General features: G+C 40.0%; 1 protein-coding gene across 9 annotated transcripts in view; it reads right to left on the reverse strand.

The window, feature by feature from the left end:
* ERC2 (ELKS/RAB6-interacting/CAST family member 2) overlaps positions 1 to 22634 on the reverse strand; it is a 977487-nt gene that overhangs the window by 455235 nt on the left and 499618 nt on the right. The gene's annotated exons all lie outside the window — the stretch shown is intronic.

Below are 22634 nucleotides of genomic sequence, written 5' to 3' on the forward strand. Positions count from 1 at the left end.
GGGCTGCCATGGTGAATGAGACATGTATAGTGTTCACCCAACTCATGGAGCTTGAAGTCCAGTGGGAGAGACAGACCAGTACCAAGGAGACACAACTTAGGTTTCCTAATGGAGAGGAAATAACTTGCATGCTGTGACAAATGACGATGTGCATTGCACGTGTGGACAGGCATGGGGTAGGAAGATGACTTTAGGCACTGTAGCCAGGAAACCTCCCCAAGGAGGTGAGACAGTGGATAAGATTCCAAGGAGCCAGCCAAGAAATCACCAGTGGAGGTGCTCCCCAAGTGGAGGGAACAGCAAGTGCAATTCCCAAGGCAAGAAAGAACCAACTACTTCTAGGAACTGGAAGGCTGCAATGAGGCTAGCCCAGGGCGAGGGGGAAGAGAACCCACTCTTCCTGGGAACCTGGGACTGCAAAGGTAGGCAGTAGTCAGGGAACACAGGGCCCCTGGTCTGTGACGGGGCATTCATTTTCTTCTAAGTGGTTGCTCTTCTAATTATTATTATTCTTTTGGATCATGTTCCTATTCTGAGATCATAATCCATTACTTTGATTTTAAAATAACAATTACAAGGCGCCAATCAAATACACTGTCATAACTTAGCTCAAACAGAATAACACTTTGGCTAATCATCATATTAAGTAAAGACTGGTGCTTGGAATAAAAGTTCTTAATGAATCTACAGGATGTCAAAGTGCAAAATCATAAAATGATCAAGTGAGTAAAAGACTGACAAAGGATGGGCTAAAAGAGCGGGGGGAGGAGTTCTAGGCTTAATGTGGACTATTTCACCAGCAGCGTTTAGCAAAACATTCCACAGATTTAGGCAACCATGTCCATGGCAGCTGGTATAAATCTAATCTCACACGTGAGGAGGCAGGAGGGCAGTACAGAGGGCCTGGGAGCACTGATTCCAAAAGAGGAGGGCCACAGAGCAGAATCTTTTGGGATCCTTCCGGACTCTTCCCCGCCCCCCTCCACCCTCAGGCATTGCTAAGTCAGCCTCTGTCACTGAGCCCTCACTCCCAAAGCAAGCAAGAAAGAATCACTGCTCTCGTGGAAATGCGCATGAGATGAGAACTAGATGATACACAGCAAACATGTCGAATTAAAACAATTACTAATCAAATGGAAGCCACGCTCAAGAAGAAACTTTTATTTCTAATCCTCATAAAATTATATACTTCCCTACTCCCTCTCACTCCAAGAGAATGAACTTCAAGAGAACTTATTAAGCTGAATGATCTATCAGAAATCCTGCTGATGAAAATATTCTGAACACTTTGGTCCTTATGAAAACTTACAGTACCGGCTGAAGCAGTGATTTAACTCTTCCTGGTGACACTTATTAAGAGGATTGTGGTGAGAGAGAACAGCCATCTACTTGGTCAACATTTGGATTGGATAATTTTTATCTGACATTTCCTTGTTTTTATCCAATACAGTAATGGTACGTACACATCTGAAACTACCAACTCAAGTCTACATGCTAATCTTTTAAGAAAATTATCTTTTGGTTACTAAAAAGATGTTGAGAACAACCTCTTGCTTCCTAATTGAACAAGCATATAGTATTTCCAAAACTCATACTAACCTGGGGCAAGTACACTTCCCAGATCAGGAAATAAAGTCTATGCCCAGTAATAGGATATGATGGAGAGATCAGTGTTATTAGTGAGATTGTTTAAGTAGAGGATATTTCTATAAAGAAATACTTTTTATAATTTTGAAGAACATGCTTAAATAGAACCAACTACTAAAACGTTTTCTCCCCAAGTACCACTGAAAAAGAAAATAGATTATTATTGCCAATATCATTTGCATAAAGAACTCCCACAAAGTTCTCAGGGCAGTCTGAACATACATAGATCTTACTTTCAAGAACACTGCAGTGTTTTTTTCAATCCAAAAATTAAAAAATAAACCTTCAAATCCATGCATCCCTAAAACTTCTCTGAATTATGAATGAGTGGCTAAGTATAATGGAAAACTGAAGTTCGGACATTGTGATGTAAGCCTAGCTCCATATTCTACAACCTTTCCTTCAAATGCTGCCTGATGTAGGACACTAGTGATTAGAAAAGAAAAGCTGAGTTTTGAATGGCACTGCTCAGGATTTGGGCAATTAGGTGGATGCAGAGCAAAGTGATGAAAACGATCACCTTGTCTTTGTACACATGAATGTCAATAGATTCCCATTAAGCATACACACTCCCTTGCACGAGTGCTTTGATTTTCAAATACATTTCTAGCCGAAGAACTCTTTCTTCTAGTAAAAGCTTACTTGAAAACCAAAAAAGGAGAAGGATTGCACTGGCAGAGGTAGGAAAAAGCTAAGGGGTAGGGGAGACAGGGGAGCAGAGCCTCACCTCTAGACAGTCACTCTCTCAGGTACCCCTCAGAGAAGCCCTAGGGCTACCTGAAGCATGGGCTATAATAGCAATTTATGAGGTAGGAAGAGAGAGAGAGAGAGAGAGGCATGAAATTTAAAAATATGAGATTCCCTGATGAAAAGAAAGATCTCTCCCCCAGAAGCTCACTAGACACTTCTTGAAGGAATGAAGTGATTTTTGCTAGTAATAACTTCAGTATTTCCAAGAATAAAATTTGTAGGTGACCTATCACTACCTGCATCTCCCCCACCTGCAGAAGTAAACCCACATGCATAAATAAACTGGGCTAAACTCAGTAAAGCTTTCAATTGTACTAAACTCAGCGAGGTAGAACCTCTGGGGGTGCAGAATGCAAAGCCCTCTGGCAATACTGCCTCAGAAGACAATTATCATTGATACTCGCTTCCCAAATTCCCACCCACTAGGCAACTCAGATTCCAAAGCTCTGCCAGAAACTGACCTGCTTCATGTTCAGAAATAAAGTTTCCTTGGGGTGAAATTTCTTCTCTAGGGAAACACCATTAAAAATATATTCAAGATGCAAATTTTTAAGAAAGCCATTATGGAGGAGGGGCCAATGGAGGTTAGTTGGAGAGTACAGTGGTAGGGTCAGTTTTCATCATTCAATTTAAATTGACCAGTCCATAAAGCAATGAACTAACTTTTCATGTCACTTTTCAAAATTCAACCATCATTAAGGAATTTGGATTAAATTAAAAAATTCCAATAGGTATCAAGATTAACAATGACGGCTACTATATTAAGAATGAATGTTAGAGAGGAGAGAATCCTGCTATTCACTAGAACAGTCCATCAAATTAAAATTAAAATTAGAAAGTGTTCCCTAACTTGCTGGTGAGAAAGTATCAGGCTTTGAGGCCTCTAGAATTACATAGCTGGGAGGGAATGTGGAGCAGGAAGTACGTATGTGCATGTGTATATTGTATATAAAGGAGAAAATCAAAACTTCCTTTTTTTAAATCTCAGCAGAAAGAGATGCCATTTTTTTACCTATCTGCTCTCAAAGACATTAAAAGATTCATAATGTCCATGTTGGAGAGAAGGCCAGAATCTAACTCTTTCATATGTGGTCAGAAAGAGTATAACTGACAAAAATTGGTTGCAAAATTATAAACCAATTTGGTAGTATCCACCAAAGCATCCACACCTTTTGCCCAAGCAAACCCACTTCTCGGAAAGTAGCCTACAAAAATGCTTGCATATATGCACGAATATTTATGTATAAAATTTTCATCATAGCACTGTCAAAGTGAAAATTTGAAAACTGCCAAATTGTCCAGCAGGAGACTCGCTGAAGAAATCAAGTGCTTTCATACTCTGAAACTCCAAGCTAACTAAGAAGATTAAGCCAAAACTAAACTACAGACATGGAAAACCCTTCAAGACATATCGTTAATCAAAAATGAAAGCAGGTAGCAGAATAATACATATAGTCTGATCTTATTTATGTTAAAATATAAAAGCCTATTTGGATGTATATAAACACACATCCATTGAAATGGAAACTGATGGAAACCCCACACCAGTCTGTAAACAGTGGTTACCACTGAGGAAGGGAATGGATCAGGGAAGTAGGGAGAGTTTTCATGTGTTACTGTATGCATTTGTGTGTGTGTGTGTGTGTGCATAAGTGAGGTATAAATACATACAAGAAAATGCATAGATATTAAGTGTAAAAATCAATGATTTTTAACCAATCAAAATATAGAGCATTGCCATCACCCAGCCACATGTCCCTGCCCCCTGACAGGAAGTAATTGCTATCCCAACTTTTATCTGCATGGATTTGTTTTGTCCGTTCTTGAACTTTGTATACATGGAATCATACAGTACATGCCCTTCTGGGTCTGACTTCTTTGACTCAGCTGACTCAGCATAAGGTTTTTGAGACTCATTCATATTGTGCCTAAGTTCCTTCTTGCTGAAATCAAGTAATATTCCATTATATGAATATACTACAGCTTGATTACCCATTCCCTTGTTAAATGGATATTTGGACAGTTTCTGATTTTTTACTGTTAAGAATAAGGTTGCTATGTAAGACAAAATCAGAGAGGGAGACAAACCATAAGAGACCCTATGGGAAACAAACTGAGGGTTGATGGAGGGGAGGTGGATGGGAGACAGGGTAACTGGGTGATGGGCATTAAAGTGGGCATGTGATGTAGTGAGCACTGGGTGTTATATGTAACTGATGAGTCACTGAACTCTACCTCTGAAACTAAAATACACTAGATGTTAATTTATTGAATTCAGATAAAATAAAATTAGAAAAAGAATAAGGTCACAATGAACATTCTTGTATTAATTTTTTTGTGGACATATGTTTTCATAACTCTTGGTTAAATAACCAGATGTAGGTATAATTGAGAGTGTAAAATGGTATAATCCCCATGGAAGACAATTCTGGGTTATAAGAATCTTCCAGGAAGCACTGAAGGTCAGGAGCTAGTAGCATAAACTCTGGAGCCAGGCTCCCTGGTCTCTCATCAGAAGTCCATTACCCTCTAGCTGTGTGACCATTGGCAAGTTTCTTAACCTCTCTGTAACTCAGCTTCTTCATATATGAAATGGAAATAATTGTATATAACTCATAGGGTTACTGTGAAGAGCTGATAGGTTAGTACAGGTAAAATGCTTAGAACAGATTCCAGCATGTTCCCTCTCTGTTTCACTCTTAGCTTGAAATATAAATGTGATCATGTGTTATATAATGTTATGAACACATATTTAGTGTCTTGCTTCCCACACCAGAATACCAGACACTCAAAATGCCTCAAACAATGGACTTTGGAATGCATTATCAAACCCTTTGTGTCATACATTTAGCTTCCAGTATGCTTTCCTTAATAATAAATGAGTTGCATTCCTGGAAGGCTATCCTAATGGAAATGTTGCAGGAAGGTCACGACAAGCATGGGTAAGTGAGCTGGGATCCTAAAGTGACTGCACAAGTAGATGGGCCACACACACACACAATGGACGCTGACAATGAGTACTGCATGCAGAATTTCCGATAATAAAGGCTTTTACTTTTAACCACTGAGATGACTCCACTTTTTTAAAGCTTGTAAATACCATTCAGTATTCCAGCATTCCTATAAATTTTAGAAAGCTACGTAACTATTCTAAAGATATTTTTATAGCACATACAAATGTGCTAAATGTCATGAGCATGATATTCCTTCCTGCAAGAGAAAGTATCTGGCCAGCTGTGGCTACTTAAATCCAGCTCTCCTCCCGGCAAAGAGCAACAAGTAGGGCCAAGGTCTTAGGACTTAGCTCCAACATGACTTAGGACTAAATTCCCCCTACCCCAAACCCTCTTCTAGAGCACCCATATGCATTCTCCCTGCCCTCCACTATTGACTTCCCCACCCAAGCTGGGAAAACCTAGGAAGCAGGTCACACAGCAGAAGCTGGTCATAATTAGCAAGAAAAGGGTTTGTTTTTTGTAGGTATTTCACCCTGGAGAATTTCTAAAGAGCTGACTTCCTTCAAATGTTCTCCATTATTCTGGTCCTGAAGAACTTCCTCCCACAGATATCAATAGAGCATCACCCTAAATGTAAGTGGAACCCAACAGCTGAGAGCCTTTGCTGAAGAGAGTAGATGGTGGGGGCCTCCTATGGAAGATCCCAGGGAGAAAGCCAGGTGCTCTCTGATGCCCCTTGTCTTCCTCCAGATGCATTTGGTAGGACTGGCACACACCCACAGGAAACTCAAAGGGAAACAGGAAAAGGTCAGCCTGTTTTTCACCCTCCTTGGGACTCGATGTTCAATCCAGGGGCACATAATAACAAGACACTCTTCCTGGCAAGCAGACCATACACAGTTACAAGGGTCACAGAACTAACAAGTCTGGCTCCCATTTACTATTCATCAAATAAATTTCTTACTGCTTGGCCTCTCATGTAGGTCTGGTGACCCAGAGAGCATAGACTAGTCATGTAGGTCTGTGAATCGTAGCCCAGGAATGATTATTTTTCCCACTGTCAAGCAATAAATGTATTGTGATGTTCTACATTCCTCACACCGTAGACTGGACTATATGCTCAGGCTTCTCAGCCCATATGGTCAAAGTTGGCAGCAGATTCACCACCAGCAGAACCCAAGGTAGGGTCCCTTGCCATCTTGACCTGCCTCACATGCATCCCCTACTTCAGTACACCATGGCTCCATCTATCCCATGGTACTTCGATGCCCTGCTGAGAGCTGACCGTGCGGAAATGCAGATAGGGAAACACAGTGGGCAGACCCCTTCTCTCTATCACTCCTGCTACCACAACACCTCAAGTCACTATCATTTCCTGTCCTGGACCATGACACTTCTCTCTTCTCACCAGTCTCCTGCTTCTGCTCTTGGGCCCCTTTTAAGTCATTCTCCACCCAGCAGCAAGAGTGTTTCAGAACAAGTCAGATCATGCCCTTGAATCCTCAAATGGTTTCCCATTTCCCAGAGAACTGAATCACACATCTGTGGATCTCAGCAGCCTCCTCCCAAACCATTTTTACATTTACCCCCAGAATCCAGAATCCAGTCTTCTTTCAGTTCCAAATAATGTTAGCTCCTTCCCACTAAAGGGCATAGACATGTACTGTCCTCTCTGTCTGCCCCCCATCCACCTTTCCCCTCACAGCCACCACTCCTACATGCCTGACTGATTCTTCAGGTCTCAGCTGAAATGTCACCTCTTCAGAGGAGCCTTTTCGGGGCATCAAATCTAACAATACCCCCCTCACCAAAACTGTTATGAGCACACTCCATGTACCTCCTCCACTGCATGCACCACAACTTGTAATGATACATTTATTTGCATTTTTAATTGATTACTGGCTATTCTACCACCAGACAGGCCTTACTGCCAGAACAGGGCCCAGTCTTGGGGTATTCACAAGAGTGAAGGAACAACTTCTAACCACATCCTCTCTGGCCCAAGCTACCGTCACCTCCAAGTTCAGCAAGGACGCCAGCTCCAACTGGTCCATCTAATTCATTCTCCACAGGACAGGGGACAGAGTATCTAGTACACAAACAGGATCATATTTCTCTGCTGCTTAAAACTTCTCACTGGATTTCCACTACCTGTGGGAAAGGCCATGCTTCTTCCCATGACTCCTACCAGGTCTACCTCTTGCCTCTCAAAGTCTTATCTCATCCTACTCCCCCAGCCACACCGGCATTCTATTTGCACCCTCAATACAACAAGTCCTACCATGCTGAGGACCCTTGCACATTGCTTTCCTCTTCTAGAAAGCTCTTCATCTAATTCCCATATCAGCCCTTTCATCACAGATAATTCATATGTATCCATCTGAGGACATCCTCCTAGAAGCCTTGGTCAATCTATAAAGTCAGATCCCCATGTCACAAATTCCCAAATTATGCTTTGCTTGCCTTGCTCAGAACGCAACACATTTCTGATCCCTTAATGTCTTCCTTGTTCCGCTATAAGCACCCTCCATACAGTGATCACAACTGTCTTGTTCTCTTCTCTAAGAATCTAGCACAATGCCTACTCCACCGTAACCAACAGATTTCTGCTGCATTGAATTCAATTCTAAAACCTCCTGCTGCTTGATCAAAGGATGAAACAGGCCCCCTTGTGTTGGCTAGGTGTTTTATGTGAATCCATAAAATTATTTAGGAATGTGTATCTAGGGATTTACATGAATTAAGATTGCCCTCTTATATTTGTTTAAGAAAGACACTTTCTATAAAGAAGAATTCAATCTCATATAATGAATATCAGCTTATTGTCTATGAAATGGTACCCAGTCAAATTGAAAAGAAATAAGACTGGACTGCTGATGAAGACAACTGGCATTATTACCTAATGCCAACATAATAACAACCCAGATATTCCTATATTCCTATAAAGGTCACTTTTGAAATTAAACTGAAGATCTACAAAGGCTATGCACAAAACAAATGACCCAGTATCTCTTTCCTAACTTAATTCATATTCAATAGATGTTTTTTAAAAGTCTACATGCTTCACAACAGATGATGGCTTTTCTCACTTATGTTTTCTGAAGTCTAAAAACAGGGATCGGCAAACTTTTTCTATAAAGATATAGCTAGTAAATATCTTAGGCTTTGCGAACCATGTGGAAAGACTGAAGGAACAAGTGGAAAGTATTCAGAATCCAGAAAGTATTCAACTTTGCCTCAACTTTGTCATTGTACCATGAAAGCAGCCTAAGCTTGTTACAAAAATGGGCACGGCTGTGTTCCAATAAAGCTTTATTTACATGAACAGGTAGCAGGGCTGGATTTGGCCCATGGGCCAGAGTTTGCTGAATGCTGCTCTAGACATGTTCTAATATTGCTATGAGGTAATGATAACCATAGGCAGAAAACGCTCACATCACATGATCTGCTCTAAGCATCTTATACTTATTAGCTCATTAATCCTCACAACAACCCTATTAGGCAGATATTTTGATTATTCCTCCTACAGATGAGGAAACTGCCCAAGTTACATCACGAGTGAGTACAGAGGCAGGATTGTCAGTCAGTCTGGCTTCAGAGGCCAACCCCATGCCCTTAACCTCTGTGCTGTGCCACCCAACTGTGGAGAATTTTGCAGGGTTCCTTCACACCTCTCTCACTTTCTCTTCTTCCAGGCTGCCCCAGAAAGGTCTAGGGAACAGCAACGAAAATTCTCAGGATACAATCTCTGTTCCGTAGCCCAGCCACTTTAAGGCAAACCACTCCAAACTTTATAGGATGCCCTGAGCAGCAACTTGGTTGGCTATCAGAGAACTAGATACACATGAGGTAATTATCCAAGAATATTGGCTTGCCACCAGGGGAGCCTTGGAATGGAAGGTGGGAGCTTAACAGCTTCAAACTTCATGGTGGCAGCCACAGTTATTGAAATGAAGACCCAGCTACAAAGCAGAACACAAAACCAACAAGGACGCTACGCAATTTCCCTATTAATTTCCGTTCTCTGAACCCGTTAACCTTAATGTGACCACTTTTTGAACAAATTATTTGGTTTTATGGGTGAATCTACACGGAGAAATATTTAGTGTATTTCATATCCTGGAACTTCACTGCATCATAATGAATTTGCCTCTTCTTTCTGTACAGATTTAATCAGAGACAAAGGATTTAGAGATGATAAAATGAGTGAAGATAAAAATAAGTAGATGCTCAACAAAAAGGGAAAGTAAGAGGAAAACAAAAGGGCAAGAACAATAACAGATAACAGGTAACAGATCTTAGGACAGAACTTCTGGAAATGTGGGGGCAAACCCAAGACAGGGCTAAGACATAAGGTTAAAACTCCTGCCCTGTTCCCACTCATATCTTCTCCTTGCACATCATTTACTTCTCCTCAAATAAATAAAAAAATAGAATCTAAACACTTTAAAAACAAAACATTCCTATAACTGCCACAATTCTAGGGAGTATTGTATTCTTCTAAAAGCCTACGACTCCACTGTTAGACATAGGCACATTAGGGCCAATTTGGTAGGGTGTCAGTTGTATTTACAGTTTGGGGTAATATAAAAACATATGGAAACTGTGAAAATTGACCCCCGAGGGGCTAATGTTGGAGGAAACCAACATTCCACAGTCTGGCCAGAGGTTGGGGGCGATTTGCCCAGACAATATACAGCCAAAGCAACCTATGAGCACAGGGGCACTTGGTGTATGCAAGACCTATTTTTATTGCATCCAATCTGGAATTGGTCTGCAGCAGCCCAGACGTAAAACAAAGCAGAGGTATAAGAAGATAAAAATCTTATATGCTGGTTTTTCAAATTAAAGTACAGAAATAATGTGTCAGAGTCTATATTATTTCCTATCAGAAATCAATGTTAAAATATTGCTAAATAATAAAAACACCCTCTGTCCTTGGATGTCATATTAAGTGTCAGGCACTATGCTAAAGCACTATAAATATATAGCCTCAGTTAAACAAAACAAAATCCTTAAATGGAGAGTAATTTTATTCCCATCCACAGATGAAGAAACTGAGGCTTAGAGAGGTTAATACTATACATCATACAGTTAATAAGTAGAAGACCCAGAATTTGAACTCTCATTTCTATGATGTCAAAGCTCATGGGCTTATCTATCATGCCATATGAAAATAATATAATATTATTGTACATTATTATGAGATCTTTGTCACAAAAGTAAATGGAGCATTCTAGCCAGATCTAGACATTCCTTTTTGAGAATAACAATCTTTTTTTCTCTAAGAGGGAGGCAAAACACTAACATCAATAAGTTATATTCTCTTTAGGATCTGGTCCGAGGTATGGCTTATCAAACCATCCCAAAGATAATTCAGACTAACACTGAACCAGTTTTGCATTGCTGCACAGCAACTTAACACAAACTTAGCAGCCTAAAATAACACTCATGTATTATCTCATAGCTTCTGTGAGTTAGAAGTCCAAGTACTGCTTGGTTGGGCCCTCTGATCCCAGCCTTACCAGGCTGAAATCAAGATGTTAGCCAGACTGCATTTCTTACCCGCTGGCTTAACTGGGGAAGGATGTGCTTCCAGGCTCATTCAGGTTGTTGGAAGAATTCCTTTCCTTGCAGCTGAATGAATGAGGTTCCTATCTTTTTACTGGCTGTTGGCTGGAGCTGGAGGCTGCTCTCAGGTTCTAGAGGCTGCTCATAGCTCCTTGCCATGTGGTCCTCTCCATTGGCAGTTAACAGTAGAGCTATTTGATTCTTCAAGGCCAGCAGGAAAATCTCCCTCCAGTCTGCTAAGATCGAGTCTTAATAATGTAATCATGGGAGTACCATCCACCACCTTTGCCTTATGACATACCCTATTCGAGGGAGTGGCACCCATCACCTTAGCCACATTCTATCAGCCAGATCCAAGTCACATTCAAGTGGAGGGGACTATACAAGGGAGTGAAAACCAGGGAAAAGAACAGAAAGAGAATTAATTTTAATTATTTAAAGTTTTATTTTATTTTGTTTGTGCTAATCTTTCAAAAATACTTCACAATCTTTTTACTGTCCATTTCAAACTGTTTACCTTGGTATCTACCTAACAGACTTCATTTTTCCATTTCTCAAACTTCTTCCAAACCATTTTCACCAGTGCAACCTAAGGCATTTGGAAGGCATAACTTATGGCCAATGAGGGGTTATGGAAATTTATGCATCCTTACACTTTCCCAAGTATTTATCCCCATGACAACACACTGCAAAAATAAATGCCTGTTCTTTCCACTCTTCTTCTTATAACTCAAATCTCTTCTAACTCTTAGTCAAATGACAATGAGTAAAACAGAATCAGTGGTGGATGGCGGATGAAATGAAAATCAGTGAAGGATAACAAAGTGGCAGAATTATCGGCAAAGAGGGTGTAAGCCACTTCTCCCCAATTATATGAGAAGACAGAACAAACCACTTCCCCCCACAATTGCTTCAACACAATTAACCACTTCCAAAGTCCATTACTGAGACACCACCTGTTTCAGTTCCACTCGGTGATGTTCGCCTAACTCAGTGATTTACAACACTATCCTGGCAGCACTGGCTCTGGGGGATGTGATTAATTGTTGCAAAAAACAAAACAAAAAAAAAACAAACAAAAAAGGGTTAGGATCAAATAAGTCTTGCGGACATAGAAAAAAATGTGAACAGGTTTCTTATACTGAAGAACTTAACAGAGCCTTTACTAATGTGAAGTGTACTGTGAATCTCTAAAAAGGGACATGGTAGGATGTGTTCATTAAATTTATTTGACCCAAACCCTTTTCCCCTCCAAGGATCATCCCACTGAATCATTGTTCTGAGGTATAAAGTCTGAGGAATAATAGTGTTAATCAGAGTTTCTCAAGTTTTAGTTATTAGCGTATCATCTCAATGACTTTTGCTATACTGTGCACTGCCTGTGCTACTTAATATTTTTCTTTAAATATTTTTACTTTATATACCTCTTAGCCTTAGATTCTTTCTAAGCAAGAATTAATGAAATCATGTTTATGCAAGTTATGGGTGTTCTAATACAAAAAGGTGTAATTAATAAAATACATAAGTGTTCATCTGTACCACCTAAAAGCATCCTAATTTTTTTTAAAGATTTTATTTATTTATTTGACAGAGAGATACAGAGAGAGAGGGAACACAAGCAGGGGCAGAGGGAGAGGGAGAAGCGGGCTCCCTGCTGAGCAGGGAGCCCGATGCGGGGCTCGATCCCAGGACCCTGGGACCATGACCTGAGCCGAAGGCAGAGGCTTAACAACTGAGCCACCCAGGAACCCCATGCATCCTAGTTTTTGAACACATAACTAACAACAACAAAGATTCGTGGATACTACCAAAGCCATGACTAGAAACGACAGAGACAGCACTGAAGAACGTGGAGAACAAGAGGCAAGTCCCAATCTTCCATGGATGCCTGATGAGATAACTGCTCAGAGCAGTTCAGTGTCTTGCACACATATACTCAGCTGGTATGTCTAAAACCCTGGGCATCACTGTGAAGTGCCAGGTAAGCTAGGAGGTACAAGAGGTTATCTCTGGTTGCCACTGAGCCAGTCCCCAAGTTTCATCAGTTAGAGCTGCTTAAAATGTCTCCTTTTATTCAGTACTAGAGAAAAGTCACCCTTTCTGCTGTAGTTCAGCGACTTCATTATTCCCAGGGAGGTAGAGACCACTGACCTTCACTCTCTCCTTGAGAAATTTCAGCCCTGACCAACCTGAGGATTCTGCTTGGAAGCAGAACAATGCCCTTCCTTTGCTTTTCACCAATGGGCCATCCAAGCTGAATCAGGATAGCTCTGAATCAGCTCTTGGTTTCAGGTTAGAAACAGGTCAAAAGTAACAGTGGGACAAAGTGAGCTTAAGAGCCGTGACTTGGAGCCCGATTGCATGAGTTCAAACCTCAGGTCAACCATTTCTTCACTGAAGGACCTGGGACAGGTGAATTAATTTTTTTATATTAGTTTCCTTATCTACACAACAGGATATGAACAGTAAAATAATACTTACTCAAAGGAGAAATAAATGAGATAATACAAGAAGAGTACCACCATATAGTAAAGGATCTATAAATGCCACCTTACAACCATTTTAATAATAAGGAAAAGAATAACAAGGGTAGTGGTTTCTGTCCTCCGTGAATCCAGGCTGGCTCACTGTGGGGGAAAGACACCTACTTTTATTCAATGACAAATAGAAAAAGTGTTGGAAAGAAGGCTCCCATGCCCTCAACCCCACATCCCAGGACCCACAAAGTACCATGAAGATGGCACCTATCTGAGGTTCTGGGTTATCTCAGCTCCACAGTTAAAAGCTCAAACCTTAGGAGGCAGTGTGACAGGCTGATTGACGGGTTCTGGAGGTGATATCTGGGTCACATGTCTGCCTCCACTGGTTGTATGGCCTCCAATCTGAGGTCTGATCTAAGTGGCTTTGAAAGCAATAAAGACATAAAGATGTGGCATCTCTTGTCTTCCTGGATTTGTGGAGCAGGACTTAGCTCTGCTATTTAAGTTATGAAAACTCATAGCTATCTCCCAATCATAAGATATATTGGGCAGCTCTTATCCTTCTTGTGAGTCAATGCAATCCTGTTTTCTTGATTGCCCCCATGGAAAGGTCTTCTACTTGATGACAGTTACTCAAACCAAAACAGTCAGAGAAAACCAAGGGCCAGCTTAGACCTCCATCCATTTCAGGAAGATTCTGGAAAATACAGTGCACTCTCAGGCCTCCTCCAGAGCCTATCTGTAGACTCCTGACCCCTCTCATGCTTCCCTCTTCCTGGCCCAGACTATTTCCTCAAATGACCCAGTCTTCCACACTGGAGTCATGATAGGATCTTTCCATGGAGGGATGCGGCAAAATCCTAATCATCCACACGAGTTTTTCATGCCCTTTCTACTTTCCACCCGGATGGCAGTGCTGCTGGAGCTCCCAAGGGCAGGGTGGCCCAACTTGGAGGAACTGTGATCCCATCTAAAATCCACAGAGCATCCACCAGGACTGAGGTTCATAAGCAGGCATGCTATAGAAAGTAGCATTTTATCAGCATCTCCCTGCACTGGACAATGTACATGTTTATTCCTCAGGACCACTGTATGATATAGGTGTTGTTATCCCCATCATAGACTAGAAAGATGAGGATGAACAAGCAAGCAACTTGCTTAGAGGTCTCCTACAATTAGAAGGAGGCAGAGCTGGGTTCTATTCCAACCCATTAGACTCTACAACTCAGGCCATTTTCCTAATCTATCATTGCTATTCTTGGACTTACCTCACTTGCTAATTTCTTATCAGAGCTAGTCAGGGTAATCCTCCCACCAAGACAAGAACGGAAGCAAAAACAGAAACAACTCCACCATTATTTGGCTATAAGATTATTTTCCCAAAGCTATGTCATCACCACTCCCTGTCAGCGGTTCCAAGCATCTTCTCTTCTTACCACAGAAAACTCAGCAAATACTCTGTTTCTTACATCAGGAGATACACAAACATACAAACATGCATACACACACATATACACATATACACACACATATATTTAGTTCACACACACATACACTATTTATCCTTAACTACACACAAAAACATACATGCACACATATATATTTATATTTCTTTCACACACACACCTGAGCAGTGCCTGTGAGGGCATCTCTCCTTTAGGCAAAGCCTCTATCCGTTGTAAAAATAGACACCACGGGAGACTAAAACTCATCTGAGACTCCGTGAAGTCAGACAGACAGACAAGAGGAAGCCTGCCCTCATATTCCTCACACAGCATTCAAGGAAACCATTTACCCAGTGAATAGCTGAGGTTTGGGGAAGAGTGGAAGTTGTATAAAGTTCCTACAGGATGATGACAAATGACTCTATTAAATGTAGCTGTCATGTAATTTAGAAATAAGAAACAATTTAAACTCACATCATATAGACTAATTCTCCTACACTACTAGGTGATAACTCATATTAAAATTTTTTCACTTTTATGAGAAAAACATCATCAATATCAATTAAATATGAAAAATATTTAAGATTCTAGATAAAGCAGAAGAAAAGAAATTCATGTGCAAAAACAGTGTTTTGCTCTATTAGTCTCTCAACCCCGTATTTTTCACTTTAGGCAATGCTTCCTATTACTAGTAAGCTCATTTGCTAGTATAAATACCAAATTCTTTCTGGCTGCATCTTATAAAATGAGAATTCTTTGTCATCCAAAGAAGAAATTGGAAGCAAGAAAGATTTTCCCCTTTCCCAACTGAAGAAACTGAAAACCCCTATAAATTTAACATATCCAAGTCCAGCCCAAGAGAAAAGCAACATTCTATTAGAAAATAATGTGTCAGGGCGCCTGGGTGGCTCAGTCGGTTAAGCATCTGCCTTCGGCTCAGGTCAGGATCCCAGGGTCCTGGGATGGAGTCCTGCATCGGGCTCCCTCATCAGCGGGGAGTCTGCTTCTCCCTCTGCCTCTGCCCCTGCCCCCTGCTCATGCACACTCTCTCTCTCGTGCTCTCGCTATCTCTCAAATATATAAATAAAATCTTAAAAAAAAGAAAATAATGTGTCAAATTCTTACTAAATTTGGTACCATTGAACCCAAGTCCTGTATTTTTAATCAACTGATTGTCTTTCCATTTGATCTTTCTTTTTTTAAAAAAATTACATTTCAATTTGGATCTTCCAGAAAACCAGACTATTTGTCCTGAATGTAGAAGGGAAATAAACAGCCCTAGCTTTCCTCGCTGTTGGGATTTAATTTCTATATTGCTGTTTGGTGGAAATTGATTAAAAGAAAAGTCCTGGCAACACCTGAACACATGACGGTTTAAAAAAATCACAAGTTTCTCAGACTGAACTGTTGGGAATGGAATATTTTATGATACAGATTTACAAATGTCTATGAACTGGAAGCATTTCCTGGGCAATTAATCAAGGGGAAATTTTATGTAAAAACACATCTCGATTGAGCTATTCACAAACGATCCCACAAGCTGCAATGACTAATTGTTAAGTCTCAGACCGGGGCAGTTTGCTGAAATGCTTTTCTTCAGGCCATTAAAAACACCATGACAACATACAAATTCAGCAAGAAGAATAAACTAACTACGGAAAGTTACAATTACAGCAAGGAATTATTCAAAGTATGTGACCCTTGCACAAAAAATGATGCACGTTTATTTGATACTGCAGACTCTCCTCTATTCCCCCCCTCTTTGATAGGTCTGTTGTAATTCCCCCTAACATTAATGAGAGATATGTGCTAAAAATGAATAGCTGCTAACTCTAGCCATCTGTGCATTCCTGGTACAAATAAAATTGAATGTCATCACTACCCTATTGGGTTTCTTGGTAATGCTCTTTGCTGATAAGAACTTTGAAAAAATGGCTTTTTTTCTTTTTCTTACTCATACAAAGCATGCCCATTCCCCTTGCTACATAAAGGAGTCTATTCTACTCTGAATCCAGGCAGCCACTGAGAGGTGGGGTGAGATAAATCCCTGCTTATCAAGATAACTGTTTCCCCACTCAGTATAAATGGAGACAAAGTATAGCCAGACTCAAATGATTAAAATGGCCAAATTCTTAGCAGGTTAACTCATTACTTTTCATCCTTCTCTTGCCAGCCCTGAAAGCTAAGTAGCTGTCTTAATAGCCTGCAGCAATCACTTCCAAACAACTCTCTTGCCCTACAGCTATGCTAAAACGGAGTTAATTCATTTTCCCTTTATGAATTACTGGCTGTCAAGAATTTGAGAAAGGTCCCAGGCTTTAATGGAGACCTCTGAAAAGAGAGACCATGTGCTGGAGAACCCAAGAAGGCATGCTGGAGAGCCAGAAAAGCAGGCAGATTGGAAAGGCACTGGTCAGGAACTGGAATACACTCACATATATGTATGTATCAGAAGAGAAGCTCATGGGACCATCTCCAAACACAGCCAAGTATATCCTCGGTGAGAACCAGGAACATATAGCACCACAGGCCAGGCAGTTACAGCTTCACTTCCCTGAGCAGCCAGCCCGTCGATCCTCAGCAAGCCAAACCTTGTTAAGGGCCCCTTCATCCACCCTTCTGAGAGGTGTGTGTTCAGTCTTGCTTCAGAAGACCCAATGGTCTAATGATCAGGTGGATCACTTCTTCCTCTCAAGCTGTACAGAAGGCCGTGGTACTTGGGATCCTCTCATAGATTTGATCATTAGATCTAGTTTTATATGACATATGATGACAGAACTGCTAAGAATATTTATTAGCTTGGCTAACAACTAAAGAAAAAAAATGCTAATCACAGCTCTCTGGAGAGGCTTTTTAAATTTCATTTTATGGCACTATAAAATGAGGCCATACCCAGAGCATTTAAACGGGCAAATTATTTGGTTGGAAGTGGCTCAAATTTTGAAATTCAGTCCTATCAATAAACAAAAGCTAAGAGAATATCCAAGGTAAAGTCCATTTCTAAGGTGGCTAAAACATCACCAAAAGAGGGTAAGCATACATTTGACACAAGTGACCGTGTGTGTTCAGAAAACACAGTGTATATATTTGGTGTCAAGATTACATTTTGAAAAAGTTCTAAACATTACCAAACTGTTCTTAATCCTACCTCATAGCACCCCAAAAAAAGTTATGCCAATGTAAAACTGTCAACCGGTAATTTATTCATAAGCAACATATTTAATTACAATAGCACAAATTCACATACTTTTCCTGAGGCATTATTTTGTTAAACCTATCACCCTTCCAACTTACTAAAAATTGTTGACTGTTGTGTTTTTAATAGAACATAGCAAATGCAAGTGTAAAATTACTTGTACATAAGAGAATATAAGAAATCATATGTCTAATAAAGGTCTAGTACCCATAATATATAAATAACTTTTACAACTCAATAATAAAAAGACTAATAACACAATTAAAAATAGGCAAAGACTCTGAATAGATATTTCTCCATGGAAGATACACAAATGGCCAATAAGCACATGAAAAGATGTTCATCATCACTAGTCATTAGGAAAATGCAAATCAAAATCACAGTGAGATACTACTTCATACTTCCAGGATGGCTATGATCAAAAAGACAGGCAATAACAAATCTTGGTGAGAATGTGGAGAAACTGGAAATATTACACGGTATTGGTGGGAATGTAAAAGAGCACAGCCACCATGAAAAATAATTGGGCAGTTTCTCCAGAACTTAAACAGAATTACCATGTGACATAGCAATTCTGCTCTTAGGTACATACCCAAGAGAATGACAACAAGTATTCAAACAACAGCTTGCACATGAATGTTCATATCAGCATTGTTGAGAATAGCTAAAAAGCACAAATAACCCAAAACTTGATCAAATAATGAATATATAAACAAAATATGGTATACTCACATAATGGAATATTATTTAGCAATAAAAAGGAATGAAATACCGACACACGCTATAACATGAATGAACCCAAACACACCATGCTAAGTGCAAGAATCCAATAACAAAAGACCACATATTATTTGATCCCATTTATATGAAATATCCCAAATATGCAAATCCATAGAGATGGAAAGTAGATTAGGGTCGAGGGTAGGGGGATGATTGGAGAAATGAATGTGAGTGCTAATGGTTATGGTGTTTCTTTCTGGGGTGATTAAAATTTAATTCTGGAATCAGTGGTGATGGTTGCACAACCTTGTGAATACACCAACAACAATTAAATTATACACCATAAAAGGGTATGTTATTGTAGATGAATTATATCTTAATTTTTAAAAATTATACATGCTGGTAATAAAAAATTAAACAGTACAAAAGAGTTTGTAAAAAGAAAGGTTATATTTTCCCCTCCACCTCCACAATAACCACCCCCACACTTAAGCATTTTTTTGTCAATCTTTCCAGAGATTTTTTTTTTTTTTTTTTGCCCTTGTAACAAGGTTGTTGTGGGGATTAGAAAAAATATTGCATACCAATGTTTCCTGCACAGAGCCTGGCCCATGGAAAGTGCTTAATGAATGGCAGCAAAGTTTTCTAATTGCTTAGAAATTTAGAAATTTAGAATTATCTAAATTATAAAAATATAGGGCCTTTAGAAAGGTCTTGTGTGCTTTTAAACTTTACAAAACTCTGTTGATTGATAAAAAAACAATCTACAAATAACACTTAAAATGTAGAGAAGTTGAGGAAAGCTATGTTAATCATTCTACCCAAAACATCTTCATTTTAGAGGACTGAATAAAAGTCAAATGTCTATGAGAGATGAGAAGGTAAACCAAACAAAGTGGCAAACAACAAAGAGAAAAGAAATCCTGCTCTCCCCAGCAGCTCTAAGAACTAAGAAGCTAACACAGATCCTTTCTATCAGGCACACAGACAAAGTTGTTAAAGCTTAAAAGTTTAAAGTTTAAAAGTTTAAAAACAAAACAAAAAAACCCACCCAAGCTCTGTAGGAGGAAGACACTACATTCTGATGGCATGATACCTACCCTTTGACCTAGCCATAATGATGAGGAAGAAATGATTCCATAGTATGATGACTGCCTGAAAACAAGGGCAGGTACATGGGTTTGAATTCTCAGCCTCTGTTATGTGCTGCCAACCCTCCCACATGCCTCAGACAAGATCAAGGGAGATATAGATACTGTGCTCCAGAGAAGACCATCTCTCTATCAGAGACTTGTTTAGTTTGGGTTTTTTTCTTTATTCCAAAAGGAAACCCATCATTTATCACAAAAAAGGCCTTCATTTTTTTTTTTTTCAGCTTTTATGCTGCTGGGACTCTCTGATCACACTGTGTGGGGCCATGAAGAACTGTCCCAAGAATGATTCCTGGAAGAAGCAGAAAACCCCTCCTGGAAATACATCTTTTCTCTTGGCTGCTTCCCCAGAATTCCCCACCGGGAACTGTCTTCAGCAGGCAGGAGGATGGATGGCCTGAGGTCTTCCCCCAGCTCTGCCGTCCATGTTTCTTGAAGCCCATCCAGAGCTGATGACTGTCTCTGGCCTACAAAGGCACTGCTGCCTCTACAGAGGCCCACTCACCAAGCCCACTCCAACTCACTTCAAAAAGAGGAATTCCACATTCCCGCTCAAGAGAGGGTGAAGACTCAGACCAGCAGCTCAAAAAAAGGCTGCTGAAACTGCCAACACAAACAGCTTCTCAACTTCCATTATAAGAGGTTTTCATCAATGCTTGGAACCTTTTGTGTTATAGAAATAGTTTTCTGCCCCGAAAGAAGCACATTAAAGAGCGGTCCCTATGGTATCAGGAGTTAGTGGGCCAAACCAATTTATCCTAGCACAAAACTTCTCACTGTGGAATAGGAAACAGTGGTTGATTCTGGGTTCTGGAGTCAGAACAGCTGAGTTTGAATCCTGGTTCTACTATTTAATACCTGTGTGACAGTGGGCAAGTTACTTAACATCTCTGAGCCTGGCTGTCCTCTTTTCACAAATGGGGCCAATAATAGCATCTAGTGTCTTGGAGTTGCCATTAAGAAAATGTGTGATCAACTCTAAAGAATATAGCATCATGTATAGCACCAAATAGTCACTCAACTAAGTCTTTTGTTTGCTACTGTAACAGCAACAATAACTACAGACTGCTTGAGCAAAAAATCTCTGCCAGCACACCTTTATTTTCTTCCTGCTATTCAAGTAGCTAGGTCTTGTTTATTTGTTTTTCCTGTCCTGCTGGCTCTTGTTAATTTCTTGTTAGTTTCTTCTAGAAACTGAAGGATAGATATACAGGCTGCTGATTTTTGTGTTATGTCTGTTTGTTTGTTTGTTTTATTAATTCTCTTTACATCTCTTAAGCCTGTTCGTCCTTCTTCACCTCTAGTGCTACCACCTTCTTTTAGCACCATTGTTCCTTCTAGCTTGGGCTACTGCCTACCTCTCCAACACTGCAATACTATAGAGTTAATCCTTCTGGAGGATACTCTTGTCTGCTATTCCCAGACTCAAAAAGTTCAAAATCTTGAGCTAAGTACTCAAGGCTTTCCCTGTCCTGACAAACCCTTACTGCCTACACGTCTCCCTATTCCAGAACTTAAGCTACAGAATCCCTGCCCTCTCTTCCAAGTGTTGTACCTTCTCACTTCTGTTGCCTTTGCTCATGATCCCCACCTAGTTCTACATCTGATAAAATTCTTTCCACTTTTCCGGTCCAGTGCAAATACCATCACATTCATAGAAACTTCCCCGAACCATCCATATTCTGAATGCCCATGACATTCATATTGAATTTGGCATACTCTGCCATGGGTAATACCTCTTTGTCCAATTCCAGATTTTCATTCCTATCTGCCTACTAGACAGAGCTACCTAGGTCTCCCAAAGCATCTAAAACACAGCTTGGACAAAACCTCTCTGTTCTTAGCTCCTGCCATATTTTCCACACCTGTTCCTACATCCTGCAACTGTTAGGCAGGGATTTCAATCATGTAGGCAGGTCTCACTAAACCCAGGGAAAGCTGAGAAATTAGACTTCCTAAGAAGTAAAAAAAAAAAAAAGGATATTCATGCTGAGTCTCACAGAGAAAGGTATGGGAAAGCCCAAGGTAACTCTAAACACAGGGCTGTTTTATTGTCCCGCATAACAATAGCTATCTAATCTTCCACCACCCTGTTGACTTGGTTCCCCTCTATGTAAGCTTTGATGGCTCACATGCCACCTGCACATCTTTCCGTAGCTTCTAGCTACGCATAATTCCTATCCCCTCATAACTTCAGTTCTTTATGATTCATGCTATTAATTCATAAAACAAATATTTATTAAATGTCTACTATTTTACAGGCACTGGGTGGATAAGACAGGTCCTTTCCAGATGGAAGTTCCACTCTGGACTAGAGGACAGACATTGAACAAGAATTAAGACTGTGCTTCATGTTCTAGTGGGAAGTTACATAAATTTATAAAAGACAAACCTAACCTGGGCTGGGCTAGCTCCAGTAAAAGGCAAACAGAGGAAGTGACATTTAAACTTCACTTGACCTAGAAAAAAGTAAAGTTATATCCATACTTCATACTTTACAGTAAGATAAATTCCAGATGGTTCAAAGACTAAATGCAGAAAATCAAACCATAAAAATACCCCCCCAAAATCACAGGAGTATGAAAGAGGTTTCTAACTATGACACAAAATTCAAAAAAATATAATAGAAAGGACAGAATATGTTTGACTATATAAAAGTAATTTTTAAAAATTTCTGTATAACCATTAGCAAAATTATAAAAAAAAAAAAGCAGACG

The sequence above is a fragment of the Zalophus californianus genome, chromosome 1 (genome assembly GCF_009762305.2).
Source record: "Zalophus californianus isolate mZalCal1 chromosome 1, mZalCal1.pri.v2, whole genome shotgun sequence".
NCBI lineage: Eukaryota > Metazoa > Chordata > Mammalia > Carnivora > Otariidae > Zalophus > Zalophus californianus.